The sequence below is a fragment of the Alligator sinensis genome, unplaced genomic scaffold (assembly GCF_000455745.1).
Source record: "Alligator sinensis unplaced genomic scaffold, ASM45574v1 scaffold525_1, whole genome shotgun sequence".
In the NCBI taxonomy this organism is placed as follows: domain Eukaryota; kingdom Metazoa; phylum Chordata; order Crocodylia; family Alligatoridae; genus Alligator; species Alligator sinensis.
The window spans coordinates 276983-298510 of record NW_005842936.1 but is presented as its reverse complement, the minus strand read 5'-3'; the positions used below and the strand labels follow the sequence as shown (position 1 = coordinate 298510).

The window sequence follows — 21528 nt, the reverse complement described above, 5'->3', positions numbered from 1 at the left end:
CCCCCCCCCCCCCCCCCCCCCCCAACATACATGCACAACTTTATACACGCCCCCACAGGGCAGAGCAGGCAGGGAGCAGATTGACGTCCACCACCCATTTTGCTCCCAAACTCTGCCTGCGATCTGCCCAAAGCCCCACATGGGGTTTTGGTGAGTTGGGAAGGCAACAGAGCATGCTGACTCAGCCCATGACAGCACATCAAAACTCCCTATAGTGGATACTACAGTTCTATCAATAAAATAAATATATATGCAGCATTAGCAGAGAGCAGGAGGGTCTATTTCAAAAGAATAAAAGAGGAGATTGTGATGTGGAGATGTTATACTCTCCTGCTCATTCCCTGATCAGCAGAGGCCTGTGGGAGCACAGCCATTACAAAAAAGTCCTTTCCTTTCCCTGTCCTCCCATTGCCATCAGTTTGGTAAAACCGTGGGAGGCAAACTTTAATCCTGATTGACCCCATTCTGTCGCATCCATTTCAATAAGCAATCTCCCTTAAGAGTCGTACAAGTGTTCTGAGAGACTCTGTCAGGTAAGAATCTACTCTTGCACTACATCAGCCAACCAGAACCCATCTACCACATTACACACATGTAGAGTTTCTGACTCTTCCTACTCTAGCTCCTCTACCTACTCTTGCTGCACAAATGCCAGCATTTTTGGGAAAGCCAATGTCAGCAATATTGAGTTGGACTAGACACTGTGTGTGGATGCCTGGCTCTCGACTCTCAAAACAAGTAATTACTCCCAGTTCAGTAATGGCCTGAAATCTCACAGTGGCCAGAGGAAATGCTACAAGCACATTTGGAAGGTATACCTCAAGAAAATACATCAAGAGTTGGGAGGAGCTGGCTGCCAAATGACTCCAATGGTACCACAATCTCAACCAAACAGCAGTGTGTTTTGAGGTAAAGTGGCTTGCCCTTAAAGCACAAAAGAGAAAGAAAAGGAAGTAAAAGGACAGGGATCTTAACCTACAGCCTACTTTCCCCTGTTGAATGGCCTGCAACTTTTGCAGGTGGATCTGTGGCTCAAGGATTGGACTCAAGTCACCTCGAGATCCTATGAGCTGCAGTAGAGATCATCCTAAAATTGAGGGATTGCCGACAATGATGATATATTAGTTGTCATGGGTAACCTTAAGGTTGTCCTGCCTTCCACGCTGCCCAGGACAGCTTTTGCTGACTGCAACCAAAGAACAACTGGCTAAATGATACAGTAAAAGCTGTGTTATCCGGCATCCATGGGGAATGGGGTGTGCCGGTTACTCAAATATGCCGGTTTTCTGAGAGACGTCCTTGCCTGTTCGGGCCACTGCCCTTCCTGCCACATCTGGTCTGCCAGGGCTTTCACTCCCTGGTGTAACTGTGCCAGGGGAAAGGGAGGGAGGGCCCCACGCAGGTTACTTTGCCCTGGGCTGTGGTCCAAAGTCAGTGAAGTGGGACTTGGCGAAACCAGCAGTGCCACAGCCCCAAAGAAGCAGTGCTGGCTCTGTGTAATTGCTGCTACAGAGCCGGGATAAAGCAGCAGGACTTGGTAGCAGCTGGGAGATGGGAAGAAGTGGGGGATAGGGACCTGAGACTGCAGTGTGGAGCTTGTGCAGGAAGGAGTAGCAGGAAACAGGGCAGCATCAGGCTGCAGGGGGTGGGGGGGAAGGCAGCAGGGGGCAACCTACCTGCTTCTCTCACTGCCTGCCCTTCTCACTGCCTTGCCCACTGCCAACCTCTACCACTTCCCGCCCCCATCACCGCCCACTACTTGTGCCATTACTGGCCTCCTATCTGCCCTACCACATTCCCCTTCTACTGCCTTCCACACTGCCTGCCCCATTACTGCCCCCTTCATCACCTCTCCCCCCACCAACTGTGAGGGGGGAGGGGAATTTAAGATGATCCTCCAATAATTAGATTCCATAAACAGAAAATTATAAAAAAAAATATATAACATTTCCATGTGTAAAATCTAATTACCCGGGGGGGGGGGGGGGGTGTCTTACATTCAGGGTTGTTTTGTATTCAGGTAAATATGGTACTTTTAATTTTGTTTGTTGCTTTTTTTTTTTTACAAGTATATTCCTCCCCTCTCTGCTAGATTTTCCAATAGAGCCTCTTAATGTTTCTACCACATGTGATGTCAACATGTGCAAAATACAGAATGCTCTGGCAATGGCATCTGGTATAACTAAGAGCAAATGATTATTAACTATATATCTTTCTCTCTAACATACTCTCTTGTAACCTGCTTTCTTAAATGGAATTCTTGAAAATCATTATAGTTCATTGTTAACTGAACATGCTTTCCTTCAAGTGTGAGGTGTTATTATTTTCCCCATTCTCATTTCCCCTCCCTTCCAACTTATTTTTACAGAAACATAAAATTTAAACTAGCATTGCAACTTAAAAATCCAAATTTCCAAACAAGCAAATGTATATTCAATGGTGCTATTCCATCTTTAATTCATTGTGTAATGTTTGGGAGGTCTCAGCACGGTGGACAGTGGCTGATGTTACATTCCCAACAGTTGCAAAATGTTGGTGTTAACAGGTCAAGTTACAGAATCCTAACACTGCATTTCCTTTATTTGTTAAAATTTTCAACCTTAAAGTTATTTGAACACACTTTTTTCAACACTGAGTCAGCGTGTATATCTAAATACTCCTGGAGTTGCAAACCACCCTCCCACTCAGCCCCAAAATTTTCAAATAGTGCCAAAGTCTATATTTTTTTAACTTAAGGAAATAATTCCAGGGCTGTCGACTGATAAATTTTATTCAGGAAAATGCCATGTTCTTTAAGCAACACATTAATCTTTTCTGTGCTAAGCACAGTAAACATACAGGTTAAACTGTAAAGATTGCACATGTTTTTGCCTTCAGGAATGAGTTTGAGAAGAAATATCCTCTCTTTAGGTACCCAGGTTTTAAAATTCTCCCCCTAAATCATGCAAACAATGACAACTAATGAATTCAGCAGACAGTACACATGATGGAAACTGTTCGTAAGATATTGTTTGTAATGGAAAAAGAAGTTCATTTTTCAAATGCTGTATAGAATTGCCTGTCCAGAGTAACTGAAGGACAAACTTTCTCCCACCTTGTATATAATAGTTGTTATGATCACTCACTTCCTTTCTACTATCAAAGAACATCTTGCAAAAGGGTGTGTGTTATATGTTTAAGCATCACCCAAACAGTAGATTTTCAACTTCCTTGAAGGATATGCATTTTTGGTGACATTTCTGAGCCTATTAGCTACCATCTTGTTCATCCCAAGATATCTAATATAGCTGTCCCTGACTGATTTTTGCCGTCCACACAACAGCAGACAATGTTCACTGAATGGGGCTTATCCAACATTTTCAGTTTGCTTTTGCCCAGAAAAAGGAAGGTGGCATACGCAGGATGATACTGGTATACCTTAAGGTGCAACTCGTAGCATCCAGATTCTGTGAGAAATCGATGCTTTAAAAATTAGCAAATAACACATTAGTCATAAGTACGATTCTCATTCCCAAACTACTAGTTTCTGCTTTGAAATGACAGTAAACTTGGATTACAATATCCCCAACAGCAACTGATATTTTCAAGCATGTTGCTAAATGAAGTATCAATATGATATTTCTCTATAATAGTACATAAAATTACCATTTGCCATAAAATGTTCTTAAACAATGGGCAGTGCTATTTATTAGCCAGAAAATGTACCCAAGGACTTGGTTGATTGATGCACTGCCCTCAAAGGCTAAAAAACAGACAAGGACTCTGGAGGTAAAAGTGACACTAGAATAACTACTTACCTTCAAACTTCTTGTTTTAATGTTGCTTCACCCTTCTCATAGCTTGGAGCAAGACTGTTGCGAGTCACCAAGAGAAGTTTTAACCTGACGATGAAAAAAGAGTTTGATTTAAAAAACAAAAATATTAAATAGAAGTGCCTTCAGTTCTGCCAATGATTTCTCTTTCACTCTCCTCTGCATGTCTTTCTCTCTCTCCAGGGCTGCTACGTAGTGGTCTATAAATATTGGCCCTAACACTTGCTCAGTGCTTTACTTGCTCATGGCACAGGTCTGTGTTACTGTACACCATGGTATTACTCAGATGAAGTTCTCAGCTGCTCAGACAAAGCCATGGATTGGCTCTCTACCCTGCAGCACTCTGCCTGCCTGGAAATACCATTTTGCTGCCAGCTTTACAGATGCTATGGGCCGTTCCTGGAGGCCCAAATCAGGCACAGAAGGGTAATTATGAGGCTTGTCTGAAGAAATACAGCTTTCTGCAAGCAGGTGGAGAAAAGGGGAGGGGGAAGAGAGAGGAACTACCTTTGTTTTGGCCAAACAGCATAATCTCAAATCCCCTTTACAGTGCCTTATATCAAAATATTATTCAGCTAGGATCATAAAATTTAATTACCACATAATATGGATGTCAAAAAATTCTGGAAAAGAATTTGCTATAAAACTAGCTTCTTGAATTTAAAAAAAAGGGTTTTCATACACTTAAAGGAATGCAGATTTCATAACTGGCAGTAAAATAGCAAAAGAGCATGAAAAGTATATTTTCAGCATGACTGAAATACACACCTTGAAGGTGCCTCTGAAAATGGCTGCCAGCCTTGGTCAGTTGCTTGGTACTCCAAATTCAAATATGAACAAAAATCAGCAATTCTGTTTCCTAAAGGATTTTGAGTTCCCAGGGTTCTAAACAGGCATGAAAACCATCTTTTAAAAAATTCACGCAAAAAAAGGAATTCCTGTTTTCTGCCTAACTTTAATGGGAGCTCTACATCTGGAGGAGTTTGCTTGGAAAGCTGCCCTCCAGCTGGGGATCTCAGTACCAAGAACCCAGATTTTTGAGATCCAGGAGTCTGGGAGCTGGGCCATCATGCCTCCTGGTTCCCTGTCAGTCAGTAGGGTGACCTCCTGTGGGGACAGTTGAGTGAACCTTCTGGAAATCTGGTTGGGAGGGGAGGGGGAAGATTTTGTGAGTCCCTTCCAATGCTGCAAGCAGAACTAAGCACTAGAAAAATGCTAAGCTGTATGCCCAAAGGTGCCAGGACCTAGAAGGTTGGGGCACAGATAGGAGACTGCTACACTTTCCTAGGACATGGAAGCAGACATTGGAAAACTCACATGACGTACTTTAAGGGTACAGCAGCAAACCTGCTATATTTGGACCTATTTCTGAACTTCTAGTACCTTTAGCAACATTATCCCTGAATTCCTACAGGCTAGCAGGATGTTTCTAACAAGGACAGTATCATTACTATACTTATGTCCCCATACCCTTGTGGTCTGGAACCATAGTAGGGTCTTCAAATTGAAATTCTACAGTATTATATGTGATAACGGATTAAAATATTCTAAGGTTTCATTCTATTTTTTAACAACATAGGCATGAAAAGCAAGTAATCATTGCTCATTTTCTGATATAGATATTAATTTTGTCCTTATAAAATTCTGTTTGAGAAACTCATTGATATCACAACATCATCTTCCTTTATTTTTTAAATGAAAATATATTTTGTTTCCATGTATAATTGTTAAGCCTTGGTGAGCTGCCAGATGCAAAGTCTTCAAACTAATTTACTCATTACAAGGTCTTCAGTGATAAAACTCCTGCACAGAACTCTCATCCTAAATGCATTTGACTGTACATGATGGTATCATTATAGCATGCAGTCAACTTTAAGCAACCACAAATAACTCCCTGGATAACCAGAAAACAAACAGAGTGGCTTAATAAAATTGAGCAAGCAATTTAACTCCGTAGCAAAGCTTGCTGTGCAGTATACGGCTGAAACCATATTCCTGAACGTCTGCAGTTTTAGCAGTATAATTTGAATTTTTAGGGAGAAACAAACATTCACACAGAGAAAGCACACAAGATATCCGTATTTCTTTACCCCTGGAAATCAAAACACAATAATATTAGCCTTTAGACATTCAAAAGCTAAAACAGGCATGTAAAGAAACTTAAGAGTAAGGTACCATAAAAGCAATGAAAATAATTTCATTAGAGGCAGCTTGCCTTTTAACAATACATTTCAGTAGCATCTTCTAATACTGAAGGGTCCTAATACAGTTCAGGAACTGCAAAAATATCACCACTGAGGAGCAGTCATTACTGAGGGGCATCAGCCAAGCAAACAAAGGAAGAGCATGATGCACAAGAATGATGGAGGGGGAAGGGTTGAATAGATGAAGGAGCTTGTGCAGCATTTTAACCAAGGGTACTGAGTCAGACCACTAATTATTTTACAGTAGTACAGTGGGATCTTTAAAACCCATGTAAGAACACACAAGATCTCTCCTTCAGACAACAATTAATCAATTAATTCAACGCCGATAAATGCAAGGTTCTCCACCTTGGGAAAAAAAACCCCGCAGCATCCTTATAGGCTCGGCAGTGCTATGTTGGCTAGCACTATGGAAGAAAGAGACTTGGGGGTCATCATTGACCACAAGATGAACATGAGCCTGCAATGCAATGCAGCGGCTAGTAAAGCGACCAAAACGCTGGCTTGCATCCATAGATGCTTCTCAAGCAAATCCCGGGACGTCATTCTCCCCCTGTACTTGGCCTTAGTGAGGCCGCAGCTGGAGTACTGCGTCCAGTTTTGGGCTCCACAATTCAAAAAGGATGTGGAGAAGCTTGAGAGAGTCCAGAGAAGAGCCACGTGCATGATCAGAGGTCAGGGAAGCAGACCCTACGATGACAGGCTGAGAGCCCTGGGGCTCTTTAGCCTGAAAAAGCGCAGGCTCAGGGGTGATCTGATGGCCACCTACAAGTTTATCAGGGGTGACCACCAGCATCTGGGGGAACGTTTGTTCACCAGAGCGCCCCAAGGGATGACGAGGTCGAATGGTCACAAACTACTTCAAGATCGTTTCAGGCTGGACATAAGGAAGAACTTCTTTACTGTCCGAGCCCCCAAGGTCTGGAATAGCCTGCCACCGGAGGTGGTTCAAGCGCCTTCATTGAACACCTTCAAGATGAAACTGGATGCTTATCTTGCTGGGATCCTATGACCCCAGCCGACTTCCTGCCCTTTGGGCAGGGGGCTGGACTCGATGATCTTCCGAGGTCCCTTCCAGCCCTGATGTCTATGAAATCTATGAAATCTATGAATTCCCTATAAATCCAAAGTTCATTCAAACAACAATTACAATGGGCTTGACCAACCTAAAGTCCTTTCCTTTCCAATACAAGACCTACAAGCCTCAGCAGCAGGACTTTCCCTAATCCTCCATTTCTATTTGGCGCTCAAGTAACTGACAATCCCAGTACTTTCGGCAGAGAACTTAAATCCCACAAAGAGAGAACTCATGATCACCCCTTTTGTCAAGAATATTAAGGCTTCTCTTCCTCCTTTTACTAACTGAAAAGCTCACCAGCTTTAATGACTTCTCTTTTAGCATTCAAAAATCATAGACTTTGAATGGACAGAATATAAACTGCACATTATAATATCAGGAGAATGCCTCTTAGGACTACTGGAATATCTCAGAAAAAAAAACAGTAGCAAGAGAATCTTGACACTGTCACAGAATGATAAGGAAAGCAAGAACATGGACAGAATCACAGAAAATTAGGTTTGGACAGGACCTCAGGAGGTCATTTAGTCCAACCCCCTGCTCAAGCAGGACCATCCCCAACTAGGTCATTCCAGCCAAGGCTCTATCAAGCCAGGCCTTAAAAACCTCCAAGGATGTAGATTCCACCACCTCTCTAGGTAACCTGTTCTGGTGCTTCACCACTTTCCTAGCGAGAAAGTTTTTCCTAATATCCAACCTAAGCCTCCCTTGCTGCAACTTAAGACCATTGCTCCTTGTTCTGTCATCTGTCACCACTGAGAACAGTTTAGCTCCATCATCTCTGGAACCACACTTCAGGCAGTCAAAGGCTGCTATCGAATCCCCTTCCAGTCTTCTTTTCTCCAAACGAAATAAACCCAGTTCCCTCAGCTGTTGGCTTAGAAACAGTATTTAAAGGTCTTTTTGGGGGGAACTGGCTTATAGGTATAGATATATACATTATAAATGTTCAAGATGGGTATCAGGGGTTAACTGATTTCTACAGAGCCTACATCTCTTCACCCATTCATCCACCCCATACTTCCTTAACTTGAAAGAATGAGGTGGAAGACTGTAATAAAAGCCTTGCTAAAGTCAAGGTATATCACATCCACTGCTTTCCCCACATTCACAGAGCCAGTTATCTCATCACAGAAGACAATCAGGTTGGTCAGGCATGACTTGCCCTTGGTGAATCCATGCTGACTGTTCCTGATCACTTTCTTCTCCTTCAAATGCTTAGAAATGGATTCCTTGAGGACCTGGTCCATGATTTTTCTAGGGACTGAGGTGAGTCTGACTAGTCTGTAGTTCTCTGGATCCTCCTTCTTCCCGTTCTTAAAGATGAGCACTATACTTTCCCTTTTCCAGTCATCTAGGAACTCCCCCGGTTGCCATGAGATTTCAAAGATAATGGCCAGAGGCTCTGAAGTCACATTGGCCAACTCCCTCTTCACCCTCGGATGGACTGCATCCAGCGCCATGGACTTGTACATGTCCAGCTTTTCTAAATAGTTGCTAACCTGTTATTTTACCACTGAGGGCTGCTTACCTTTTCCCCAGACTGTGCTGCCCAGTGCAGTAGTCTGGGAGCTGACCTTGCTTGTGAAGACCGAGGTAAAAAAGGCATTGAGCCTTTTCCTCATTATCTGTCACTAGGTTGCCACCCCCATTTAATAAGGGATCTACACTTTCCCTGACCTTCGTCTTGTTGCTAATATACTTGTATAAACCCTTCTTGTTACCCTTCATGCCCCTTGCTAGCTGCAATTCCAATTGCAATTTGGCCTTCCTGACTTCATCCCTGCATGCCTGAACAATATTCTTATACAAGTTGTTTGCCCAAGCTTCCACTTCTTGTAAGCTTCCTTATTGTGTTTAAGTTCACTGAAGAGCCCTCTGACAAGCCAAGCTGGTCACTTGCCACATTTGCTGTTCTTCCTGCACATCCGAACGGTTTACTCCTGGGCTCCTTTCCCCCTCAGACTAGCCTCTCAGGTGATCCTGCCCATCAGCTACCTGACAAAGTCAAAGTCTTCTTTTCTGAAGTCCAGGGTCCATACTCCGCTGCTCTCCTTTCTTCCTTTGTCAGGATTGTGAACTCAATCATCTCATGGTCACTGCTGCCCAAACTGCCATCCACTTCTACATACCTCACCAATTCTCCCCTGTTTGTGAGCAGTAGATTAAGAAAAGCACAACCTGTAGTTAGTCTCTCCAGCACTTGCACCAGGAAGTTGTCTCCAATGCTCTCCAAAAACTTTCTGGATTGCCTGCGCACTGCTGTATTGCCCTCTCAGGAGATGTCAGGGTGACTGAAGTCCCCATGAGAACCAGGGCCTGTGATCTGGAAACTTCTGTTACTTGTCTGAAAAAAAGACTCATCTACCTCATCCTCCTGGTGTGGTAGTTTATAGCAGACCCCCGCCACATCATCACCCTTGCTGCTCTCCCCTCTGACCCTAACCCAGAGGCTCTCAACAGGCCTATCTCCAGTTTCATACTGGAGCTCTGGCAATCATACAGCTCTTTTACATACAATGAATCTCCTTTTTCTCTTCTCTCCTGCCTGTGCTTCCTGAACAGTTTGTACATATCTATGACAGTGCTCCAGTCATGCAAGCTATCCCACCAAGTCTCTGTTATTCCAATCATGTCATAGTTCCTTTACTGTGTGATGACTTCCAATTCTTCCTGCTTGTTTCCCAGGCTCCGTGCATTTGTGTACAGGCACCTGAGGTCACCAGCTAATTGTCCTACTTTCTCAAGAAGAATGAAGCCTCCCTTGCTGCCTGCTCCTGCTTCCTCCACATCTCCCACTTCCCCATTTACCTCAGGGCTTTGTTCTCTAATCCCCTGGTGAACCTAGTTTGAAGCCCTCTTCACTAGGTTAGTGAGGCTGTTTGCAAAGATGCTCTTCCCTCTCTTCATCAGGTGAATCCTGTCTCTTCCAAGCAATCCTACTTCTTGGAACAACATCCCACGGTCAAAGCCAAATCCCTGCTGGCAACACCACCCATGCAGCCATGCACTGATCTGCAGGATGCGACCGCTCTTGCCAGGTCCCTCTTGACTGGAAGGATTGAGAAAAACACAACCTGTGCCCCCATCCCCTGCACTCTTGCACCCAGAGCCCTGTAGTCACTTTTGATCTGCTTAGGGTCACCCTTGGCAGTACCTTGGTGCACAGATGGATGAGCAGCATGGGGTAGTAGTCAGAGGGTTGGAAGCGTCTCAGTAATCCTTCCATGACATCTTGGATCCGGGTTGCAGGCAAGCACCAGACCTCCCATGACAGCAGGTCAGGCCAGCAGATGGATCCCTCCATCCCCCATGAAATAGTCTCTAAACACCACCACCCATCACTTTCTCTTTGTGGTCTCAAACCTCCCCACCTTGGGGATTTCTGGCCTGGCCTCGCCTCTTCTATCAATGGAATGTGCTCCATTGGAAGACTGTTAGAAGACAACGGACCCAGGGCTATGGAAGGAGCATCAACAATTTGACGCAGTCTACAAACTTCTGGATTCTTTCCTACACTGACTTCAACTTACTCAAGAAATCAATGAGAAATCCTCATGTATAAATATAAGCACTTGTGCAAGTCTTAGCAGAACTGGGAAATATACCATTTACTTGAATCTACGATGACCCTGAATTAAAGATGACCCCCAGTTACTAGATTCTGTACATGGAAAATTTAAACGTGTTACGATTTTCCATGTATAGAAACTAATTATCGGGGAATCGTCTATAATTCATCCCCTCCCAACCACATGGGGGCAGGCAGTAGGAGGCAGGTGGTGTGGGGAAGTCAATCAACTTTCTACCTGCTTATGCCTGTTTCCTGCCACCTCTGCCCTGTTACGTCTCAGCTCTGTGTTCTTGGGCAACCCTGGCACAGGATGCAGTCTGTCTGACTCACAAAGGACTCACCCCCCCACTCCCCTCCTCTACCTAAATGAAACTGATTAAGATGCAGTGAGAGACGCACCTAAGACCCTCACCAGATAAGGGTGATAAGAGTGAAACTAGTGCCCTAGGTCTCATTTACATCCGAGATGGAACCAGATGACCATTCATTTACATGAGAGATGGAAAACAGAAAGCTTGAAGCAGAGACTGCAGTGAATTCTGGGACCAGAGAAGCAGGAGAGCACTGCATGATGGGGAATCTGTGCTTCAAATGTTAATCAACCCATGTTCTCACACACCCACCTCAGCATTTATCAGACCAGTTCTAATCTGGATTTACTAAGGACTTTTCCCCCCCAGACACACACAGCTCCAAGTTTAATAGGCATCTCGGGCCGTACATTCCCCAGTCCCACTATGGGAGACCTATTTAAACTTGATTGACTAAAACTCGGTTGCCGGGTTAGGGAATGCTGAGGCAAGAGACCGAGTCAGAGGGGGTATGGGAAACATTTGAACAATGGTTAAGGGTTCATCACAGCATCCAGCCTGCTGGAGCCCTAATCCCAGGTGTTGTCATATCTTTCCCGAGACGACTGGTGGGAGTCCTCTCCACAAAAGGTTATGAGCACCCCAATAATTGTCTTAAGTCTGTTAAAAGACTATAGTAAGATCTGGAAAAGTCATGCTAAGCTGAGGCTTGTGCACAACAAGTAAAAATCCAAAATCCTGATGCTGCAAGCTATCTATTGTTCCTGAAGAAACCATGAGATATCCCATCAGTATATCTGCCACCCATAGGAATTTCAAGCTGGCTCCCAAGTATTTGGGTTACTCCCTAATCTTAAGTGTTTCCTGATTATCAATCAGTTTCCTGAGATGGTCCAAACCAGATAACCCCTTGTCAATAGAAAAGACAATGATTTACACTACTGAGGGTGCTTCAAAGCAGCTGAACTGAGGGTATAAAAATCTGTAAGTGTGTGTGCTGCTAGAAGAGGAAAAGGAAGGAAAAGAAGTAGAAGCAGGAGGAAAGAAGGAGAAGAAGAAAACCCCTGTGCTGACACCATCCCCTGTCGTTCTTGGGACGCTGGAAGAACAGATCATCTCTCTCTTCAAGGATTGTGCTACGGACTGTGCCTGTCAGCTTTGCAGCCTGAGTACCGTGGACTAGGTGAGATCCCAGCGTTCTCTGTCTTCTTTCTAGGCATAAACTTCTGAACCTGAACTGTATCAGTTAAGCTTGAGCTAAGTTTCCCCAAATACTTAGTGAAACCAGGGTAGTATTGTCATTGTTGGTGTTTGTTTTTCTTTTGCATGTCTATTACTACTAGTACTATTATATATTTCATATGCTTAGCAATAAATAACTTTTATAGTCAAACTGGTAGTAATTGGGTATATTTTTCCTTCTCTGCTTCTCTTTCCTCCCGTGCTCTGCAGCAACGCTTCTTTTACCTATGCTAAAGATCCCTGTGAAGCCCAAATTATTGTGGGGTCTGCTCATCAAGAGGCCAAAGATTGGGACGTGCTGAGTTTGAAACACATAAGGGGATCAGCTTGTACAGGCTGATTGACCCGGTTTGACTCAGACGTGCCCTTATGAACTGAATGCTGGCCCATGAGGGTGTCAGCTGGACACCCAGCCGGATTCAGAGGGATTCTGTTTACCTGACTGCATTTTATTGTTGCTCTTATGAACTGATTCTTGGCATATGAGGGTGTCAGCCTGTCCATGCTGATCAGCCCGGCCAGGTCAGGTGTGTCACGTTAATTTGTGTGTGTTTGTGTGTATGACTGATTTGGTGACTGGAGGAACCCAGTCCCATTGAGATTGAGTCCTGCAAGATAGCTCCACTGGGGGTAAGGGCTTGCAGAAGGTAGAGATATAGCTCCGTATAGTAACACAAGCAGCACATTGACAGAATCACCAAGACCCTAGAAACTATCCCTAATAAATGAGCACACCCCAAAGTAATGGGCAAATTTGGTAACAGCCCCCAGCCTGCCCACCAACTTCCCGCTTTACCTCCACTCTCCTTCTTGCCCCTCCCACCCAGCCTCTGCTCCCTTTCCCTCTCCCCCTCCAGCCTCTCCTCCGCCACAAGCTTCTGCTCCCCCTCCAGCTTCTCCTCCCCCCTTTACTTTTTCTCCAAACCAGAAGACTCCATCCTGATTTTATCCTGGGACATTGAGCACAGCTTCATCCCAGCCCCCACAGCAGCTGTGTGGGCTGCTGGAGTAATGCTCAGTGCCCCAGGATGCAGCATTGGTAGGGCCTGATGGCCTGGAGCAAAGTAAGCGGAGGAAAGGAGAGGGGCAGGCAGGGAAGCAGAGGATGTGTAGGTGATGGACATGTGGGGAAGTTCAATATCTCCCCAAATCACAGAGGGTGACATGTAAGCAGGATAGCTTTGCAAATCCCCTAGTTATACATTCCTTTTCTAGCCCTTGTTAGCCTTTTAAGAGATTCTAGAATGTTAAAACTGATTTTTTTTTTTTACTTTTAAAAATAAAGGTCTTAAAGGTCTTGGCCTTGTTTCGATGAACAACATTGAAAATTTGTAACTGTCTAGAATTATGTAACTTTTTAAGATGGAAACATAATGCCATAAAGGCTTCATATGGGAGAAAAGAAGCATATTATTAAGAGAAAAAATATAAGAATTTTTTTTCCAGTAGTGTTATAAAACCAGAAGACTGTATCAGACAATAAAAACTGAATTAAGCCAATGAGTCAAGATTTTGCAATAATAAAAAATTAATGTAATGAAAATATTGCAAATATTCTATATATTTTTTAATATTTCATTCCTCATTCATTTCTTTTATTACATTTTTAGTATACAGGAAATCCATGCTAAAAGTTCAGGAATTGGCAAAAATTAAATATATCTTTTTTTTCCACTGGAAACAATCTTTAAAGATTCCACTTCCAGAGACAATCAAACACCCCTGAGTTAAACACCCCTACACTCTGACTCACTTGCCTTCAGAATGTACAGTCACTTTTGTTGTCTTATTCTCTATAATAAGTTAAGAAAAATAGAGTGTTATTTGTCCAACTGCATTTTAAGAAGTGAAACACAACAGGCCCCAACCTCCACCCAAAGATTCCCATTAAACAATAAGAATATCACCAAATGAAATCCTAATACTGAATACAAGTCTGATTCTGGAGGCATCTGAAAAGGGTTATAGAGCTTCTTGCTTTGAGTTGTCACATTAGATTAGATAACTAGATCCTTGGCCTCAGACAAGCTGCGGGAAGGTAGCTATGAGCTACTTTTCAAGTTTCCTGGTCCTAGGACATAGACAGTTAGGCCTGTAGAATGAACTTAGAGTATAGAGACAGGGCAATTCTACATATGCTCCAAGCACTACATTAGGAGTAGATGTATGGGTGGCGCAGCATGCATCAGCACTGAGAAAATGGTGGCGGTGCACTTTGAACTAAAGCACATCAAACTTTGTATTTTAGTTCGAAGTGGCGAAGTGTATTTTACTTTTAGTGGCGAAGTGTGCACCGACATTTTCTCAGTGCTATCACATGACCCGCAAGGCTGCCAGCGTGTGTCAATTTATGTGCTTGAGCAGATTCCCCATGTTTGTAAATGCTCTAAGTTACACCAGCAGTGCTAGTCCCCTAGAGACAATTCTTCCCCCTCCTATGCTAGCTTGTTCATAAAAGGCCTTCAGAATGAGGGACAATCATCACAGTGTGGTTATTAAGGTTTTGGCACTACTGCAGATGTCACTCTGCACATCCTGTATGTTCTCAGATATACGTTTAGGGTAGGACCCTATAATTAGGACCTGGTTTAAATTGTGTGCTCAACTCACTAGTATTGTGGCCCAATCATGGTGGGGGCTGCCATTTTCCCACCCAGATCATGGCATCCCACCACTTCTCCTGATTGGCTGGGTTGGGGGGCGGGGTCCACGTTTTTCTTACACGTGAAGCAAGGTACGAGTAAGCATTCAGTTGTTTAAACAGGTTTCATATTACAGTTAACACACTAGCTACAATCCGTGGGTCCAGTATTCCAGATTTTAACTGTGCAGTCACTAATTTCTGGGCAAAGTCAGAATATACTGTTACCAAATGAAAATGGTAACTGAAAATGCTACCATTTGCATCCATTTTGCAACAAAATGAATGACTAAGTAAGATACAAAGCTGTAGACTATCAAATCCAGCCTGTCTTCAACTGATGACTGGGCAAGTATATTAGGGATGAAAATGGAGGTGGTTAAAATATAACCTACCAGTTACTTGGCACTACATGAACCACTCCTTAAAAAACAGCAAAAGCTTTGCTAAGAAAGGTGTAACTTATTTCAGAATAGAATCCATCTCAGGGTGAACTACAAGCCTGTACAATGCAGCAGGTCCTTCATCTTTTTTTTTTATTTGCAAAATAATTAGAACTTATTGTTAGACATCTGATTTATTGATGGTTACACCAGGGTGAAGAACTGTGCTACTATCTATCAGCCACTCATGGCCTTTGATAATGTAACCACTACTAGTAGATTTTTTTTTAATTATCTTCCATTTAATTGTTCTTTGTATCTGTAATTTGTACAAGCCAAAATTTGTCTCCTCCCTCTCCTACCAGCATTCTCAATTTACCAAGAAAAATAAAATAAAATTAGGATATCCCATAACATCTCTTTGGAATCAGGACTTACCTGCACTAATCAGCAGCCACATTTCTTGCCTAAAACCCTACGGATGCCTGTGTAGAATTTGGTCATTGTTTGTATAAAACAGGGCTGTCCAACTGGCAGCCCCCGATGGGTTAGCATGTGGCCCATAGCCTCCCATATGGCGGACACTCCACACCCCCTCCCTCCCACTGTTGCTTCTGCCATTGCAACTGGAGTCTTCAGGTTCCCCTTCCCTCTTTCAGCTTCTCTCTCCTGCCCCTGCTTCTGGGGACAGAGCAGCACAGCAAGAGAGAGTGAGGGAGCCCATGCTGCATGTATGGTAGGGGAAGGGGTTTGGCTGCTTGTGTTATGCACAACAAAGGAAGGAATAAGGCTGCCCATGCTGCAAGTGGGCAGCGCACCTCGCTGGGAGGGGCATATTGTGCGTGTGCCAGGAAGAAGCTGGCCTGCCCACGAGGCATGGCGGATGGGGTGTGACCTGCCCACACTGTACACACAGTGGGGTGGAAAGGGTGTGCTCAGGTCTGCTCTATGCAGTGGGAGAGAGCCTGGGGGAGGCTGCCCATGCACTGTGCAGACCCTAGAAATGTGGCCTGTATGGCCTGTGGCCCCCCGCAGCCCAGAAGTTGGACAGCCCTGGTATAAGATAACGGATGTTCTCTTGCATATGTGCAGCCAAGGGATAAAACTTCCATAAGCCCTTCTGCTGTTTTCCCTGGTTAATACATGTTGTGCAAACTCCAGGAGAGTTCCCTTGACAGCCTCTGAAGTAAAATAAACCAAATGCTATGATATTCTCTCATGTTAGCTTGCAACAATCCAAGAAAAATACATAAGAAGGTGCTTCCTCAGTGTTTTCATACTGTAGCAAAAATTTAGCCAAACATTTCAACCATAAAAACATAACATCTGTCATCCAAAATTGGATGCATGTAAACAGGTAGGGAATGTGAAACTGTGGTCAGACCAAGTCCTCATAATCTTCAACATTGCCTAATCTTGTGTACATACTACATGATGAGAAGGTGCATGAGACAGCGATGAACATTTTAGGAATTACATGGGTTATTCTGGAGATCTGGGGAATTTGAAGGCAAATACAAAAACTGTCATTGCAAGGAGCCAAAACAATTGGTACATGTAGTCAATTCTCCCACTCTTTCAGTAGCTTAATGCAAGATATTCAAGGTTGCAAATTATGTCTTGCATGCAAAAACTAGTTCTGTTCATTCACCCGTGTCAAATTATTATTTGTTTTAATTATCCCGTTTGTTGGCCAATCACCCAAGACATTTCAGTTTAGAGAGTCCAGTAACTGGGAATAGCTATGTTTTCTCTTTCCCCCACTGGTTCAGTAGTTAAAGCATATAGCCTAGATAGGAAGAAGGTGAAAATAACCCTCAGAACTGCATGAGAAATGTAAGTGGGCGTCTGTGGAAGACAGCACTGACATTAGGAGAATAAAGCTGGCCACTATGCAGTTTATGCTAGGGAGGAAGTAAGGCAAAGATTGGCAAAGAGCTGAGGTGAGAGAGTGGCTGACTTAATTGCTGAGCAGGTGACAGGCCTACATGGGAGGAAGTTTCTAGAGGTGGGCTCAAAATGATTTGGGAGCATGGGCATCCTTGTCTGTCTCTCACACAATGAGAATGCATAGAGTGTTGCACAAAAGTAAAAGGAAAGACCAAATAACAATTAAAAAATTCTCATGATTTTGTGGGAGTTTGACCCATGATTAGTTTTTACCTTAGCGACTGGCAATCAGGGTGGATAAAAATCAACAATTAAAAAAAATTTTTTTTAAATCATATTTTTGTATTCAATCCTATTTTTTTTATTTTTTAAGATGCTTTTTAAAAATAATAAACTTATATAAAGATAGCTTTAATTTAAGATATGTTAAAGCTCAAAGATATCATTATGGAATACGATGGGGAACTCCCTACTTGAGAGCACGGAGGCGGAAAGGGATCTTGGTGTCATTATTGACTCCAAGATGAACATGGGCCGACAATGCGAGGTCATGGTTGGCAGGGCTAACCGGACCTTGTCGTGCATCCACAGGTGCATCTCGAGTAGAGCCAGGGAGGTGATCCTCCCCCTCTATGCGACGCTGGTCAGGCCGCAGCTGGAGTATTGTGTCCAGCTCTGTGCGCCCCATTTCAGGAGGGATGTGGACAACATGGAGAGGGTCCAGAGGAGGGCCACCCGCATGATCCGGGGACAACAGGGCAGACCCTACAGTGAGAGACTGCGGGACTTGAACCTATTCAGCCTCCACAAGAGAAGGCTGAGGGGGGACCTGGTGACCTTCTATAAACTCACTAGGGGGAACCAGAAGGGTTTGGGGGAGACGCTGTTTCCCCTAGCCCCCGCTGGCATAACAAGGAGTAATGGGCACAAGTTGATGGAGAGGAGGTACAGATTGGACATCCGAAAAAACTACTTCACAGTTAGGGCGGCTAGGAGCTGGAACCAACTTCCAAGGGAGGTGGTGCTGGCCCCTACCCTGGGCATCTTTAAGAAGAGGCTGGATACCTACCTGGCTGGACTCATTTGAGTCCCGTTTTATGTTTAGGGTTCTTTTGTTGTTCTCCCGCCCTGGCGGGGGGTCGGGCTAGAAGATCTATTAGGTCCCTTCCGACCCTAAAACTATGAAACTATGGAATAGGAATTATAACTTCTAACTATATACTCTTTGAGACAATATATTCATGTAACCTTTTTTAATAGTTTTATAAGTAAAACACAACAGGCCATGGACTATATTCAGGGCCCAATCTTATGGGGTCCCCAGAGACTCCTCTATAGAGTAGTAAAGATTAAAGAAAACCACTCTATCCAGTGGGACTCAGTGCTCAGTCTAGAAGATCCCATTAAGCATCTCTGTGATACTTAGCTTCAGTTTTCAATCTGTGGATTTATGCCTCCAGAGATCATACACAGACAAGGGTCTTTGGGTAGACATGATATCTTTTATCAGACAAACTAAGTAGTTGGAAAAATTGTTCTTTACAAGCTCTTGGGCACAAATGCCCTTCTTCAGGAATATGGAGAGTTTGTTGTCTCCAGAAATAACATCTTTGTTAACAGCAGTATATATGGAGATGAGAGATAACAGACCTGATTACCCACCCCTCAACCCTATTGTCTCTCTGCAAGTTTGTGTACACACAGCCTTATTAAGGCAATACTGAAAGTGCAAATTTTCTCTAAAAGTGCAAAGTTTCAAGAAGTTAAATGAATAAAGGATATCAAACAACAAGAACGGACTTTTTGTAAAAAAAAAAGATTAAATTGAGGCTACTTGACCAGTGATTTAAATGGTGATTTAAATTGATTTGATTTAAATCAAATTCATCCTGCTGGCAATACTGGATAAACTAAACTGAAATCTGCTACAACTCACAATTTGTCTTGACCCTACAGTGGACTCAAATTTTAATGGTTTGGATCATGTTCAAAGTGCTTTTTGTTCTTGTTTTAAAATGTTTCACTTGAATTGAATAATAATATGTGCCATAATACATATTATAGCATAGCTTAAAGTCTGTGTTAACACATTTTATATACACACATATATCTACATGCACACAAACCAACATATATTGTCTGTGTTTGTTCATGCGTTAATTTTTATGTCAGCAAGAGAAGTTGGAGAGAAAGGTTAAGGGACAAGCCAAAGAAAAACAGCATGAACAGAGTAGAGGAACAAAAGGAAAAAACATGAAAAAAATAAGGGCAATGAAAGAGAAATATAGTCAATTGATTTTACCCAATGTTACTGAAAGAACATAAAGCATGTAACACTGACAAGGAAAAAACACCTCTCTCTTTTTGCATTGGTCATCCTCATTTGTGCCACAATATAAATCTAATACCAAAAAGTTAACAGTGCACTGGCACAGGACAGAATGCATTAAAGTGTTTCTCAAATCTCCAAACAACACTAAACCGTGAGCTTCTCCAACTGTAAACAAAAATTACCATTTCTATCCTCCTCAAAAACTTATCAGAAGTCTCACATGAGCCAGGAGATATTAAAGCACAATTATTATCATGGTTATCAGCAGTAAAGAGGTGGAATGGGGATTCACATTGCAAAATCAAGGGCCCAAGCCATGTAGAAGTTCATAAGCTAAAAGAAAAGCGGTCAGTCAACATAGTTCTGCTGAACTGATCCATCAATGAATAACACATTTTTCTACTGCATATTTCCTACATGCAGCTTCTCTCTAGTAGTGTGCATGCTTGTACATATTTCCTTTAAGAATCTTGCTCAGAAATTTTAGTTGGTCTATAAATAATTCTTATAGTATATGTAAACTTAAAAATAATGAAGGTAAATGATGTTATGATTTTTAAAGAGAACAGCTTGAAAAGGGGTAAGCTAGAAATAATCTTTTGGCTTTTGTTTATATTATTCCTTCACCCTATCGGATACCAAAGTTTGCAGAGGTTATAGCAGGGATTTTCTCACATAATATATTTATGAACATTCATTTCTGCTTCATGGATTCATTCCCTCTTAAGAAAATTAAGATTAATGTAAACTTGGTGATCTCACACTGAAAGAAACTACATCTGTTTGCTCCCTGTCTCTTTTTCTTTATGACCAGATAGATCAGGAATTCATGTTAGTTTAATCAAAGAGGGAAATGGGCATGACTGTAATGAACCAGTTGGGCAGTGAAGCATAACTTGTGACAACACTGTTAAGCAGGATTTAGGGAAAGGCGCTGGTAGACCATTCAAATAAGCATTCAGTGCTTCTTATTTTCAGTAGGGAGTCTGTTTAACAGAGAGCATATCATAGGAAAATACATTTAGCTTCCCAGATAGCAGAAAAGATATAAAACTACTTTTCCTCTGATTTCTTATTAAGGCAATACTGATAAAAATGAATGTATTAAATCATTTAACTTATAACACCTAAATCAATTCTAACCAAAGTCTGTTCTGCCACTGACTTTGAGAGGAACAGGAATGGGTTCTATGTTTATTTATTTATTTATTTATTTTTACAGACTTTAATCTTATATACATTCCAAACAAATTATTCAATTTATCATTAAGTTTAAATGACTTAACAACTCACTAACAATTCAGCCATAAAACATGACAATGTTGTAATATTCCAAGGAGAAATGCATTAACAAGCCCAGAAATGTTAATTTAATGATCAACTTCTTCCAAAAAAAGGACCTCAAATATTCAAGAAGAATGAAAATGCATAGTTAAGATGACATAAGTAATCTAAACTTAGTCCTGATAAGGATACTCTGAGAGTTACCAGAAATTCAAGTGTCTGGGCCCATGAGCTATAGGCTTCTGGGAATATAAATGAAGCACATAGAAAATATATAGATCCAAATTTCCGTATTTAGGCAGCAAATTAAATTACGTGATTGCTGAAACTGATGATCAACCAGCAACCCCCACAGAAGCCAACACATTTCACATAAGAAATTTTGTCTCTGGCGTCTTAGAATTCAATCATGCATTCATGTCCTTCTTTGCTGCCTTGAGATGGCCATGGTGAAACAAAAATTAAGGTTATAGCTTGCCCACATCTCTGCTGCTTAGATGAATTTGAAATACTAAATTTAAGATTGTACAGGCATGATGAGGAAAGTTAAACTTAGTCGGTCATGTAGATAACAATATGGAAAGATTTCCTGGAGATTAAAGAGGTACATCCCTGTAATATGATAACATTGTGCTCAAGAGAAACATGATAGCTTTATGATTATATGATGCTTCTCTAAACAGAAACTACTGTATATGGCAACTATCTGTAAACTTGTGAATACTTCCTAAGCAGTTATAAAAACACAAACAAATAAACTAAGGAATTTAACATGGC

General features: G+C 42.4%; 1 protein-coding gene across 9 annotated transcripts in view; it reads right to left on the bottom strand.

Annotated features, from left to right (window-relative positions):
- The window catches only part of BMPR1B (bone morphogenetic protein receptor type 1B), a 519526-nt gene that overhangs the window by 235816 nt on the left and 262182 nt on the right, over positions 1-21528 (bottom strand). For 8 of the 9 annotated variants that reach the window (XM_006036257.3, XM_006036258.3, XM_014526010.2 and 5 more), the window contains one exon: positions 3798-3881. The gene's annotated coding sequence lies outside the window, so the exon portion shown is untranslated. Of the gene's footprint in view, positions 1-3797; positions 3882-4580; positions 4625-21528 lie in introns of those variants that run through there. The other variant, XM_006036260.3, reaches the window with a different exon arrangement.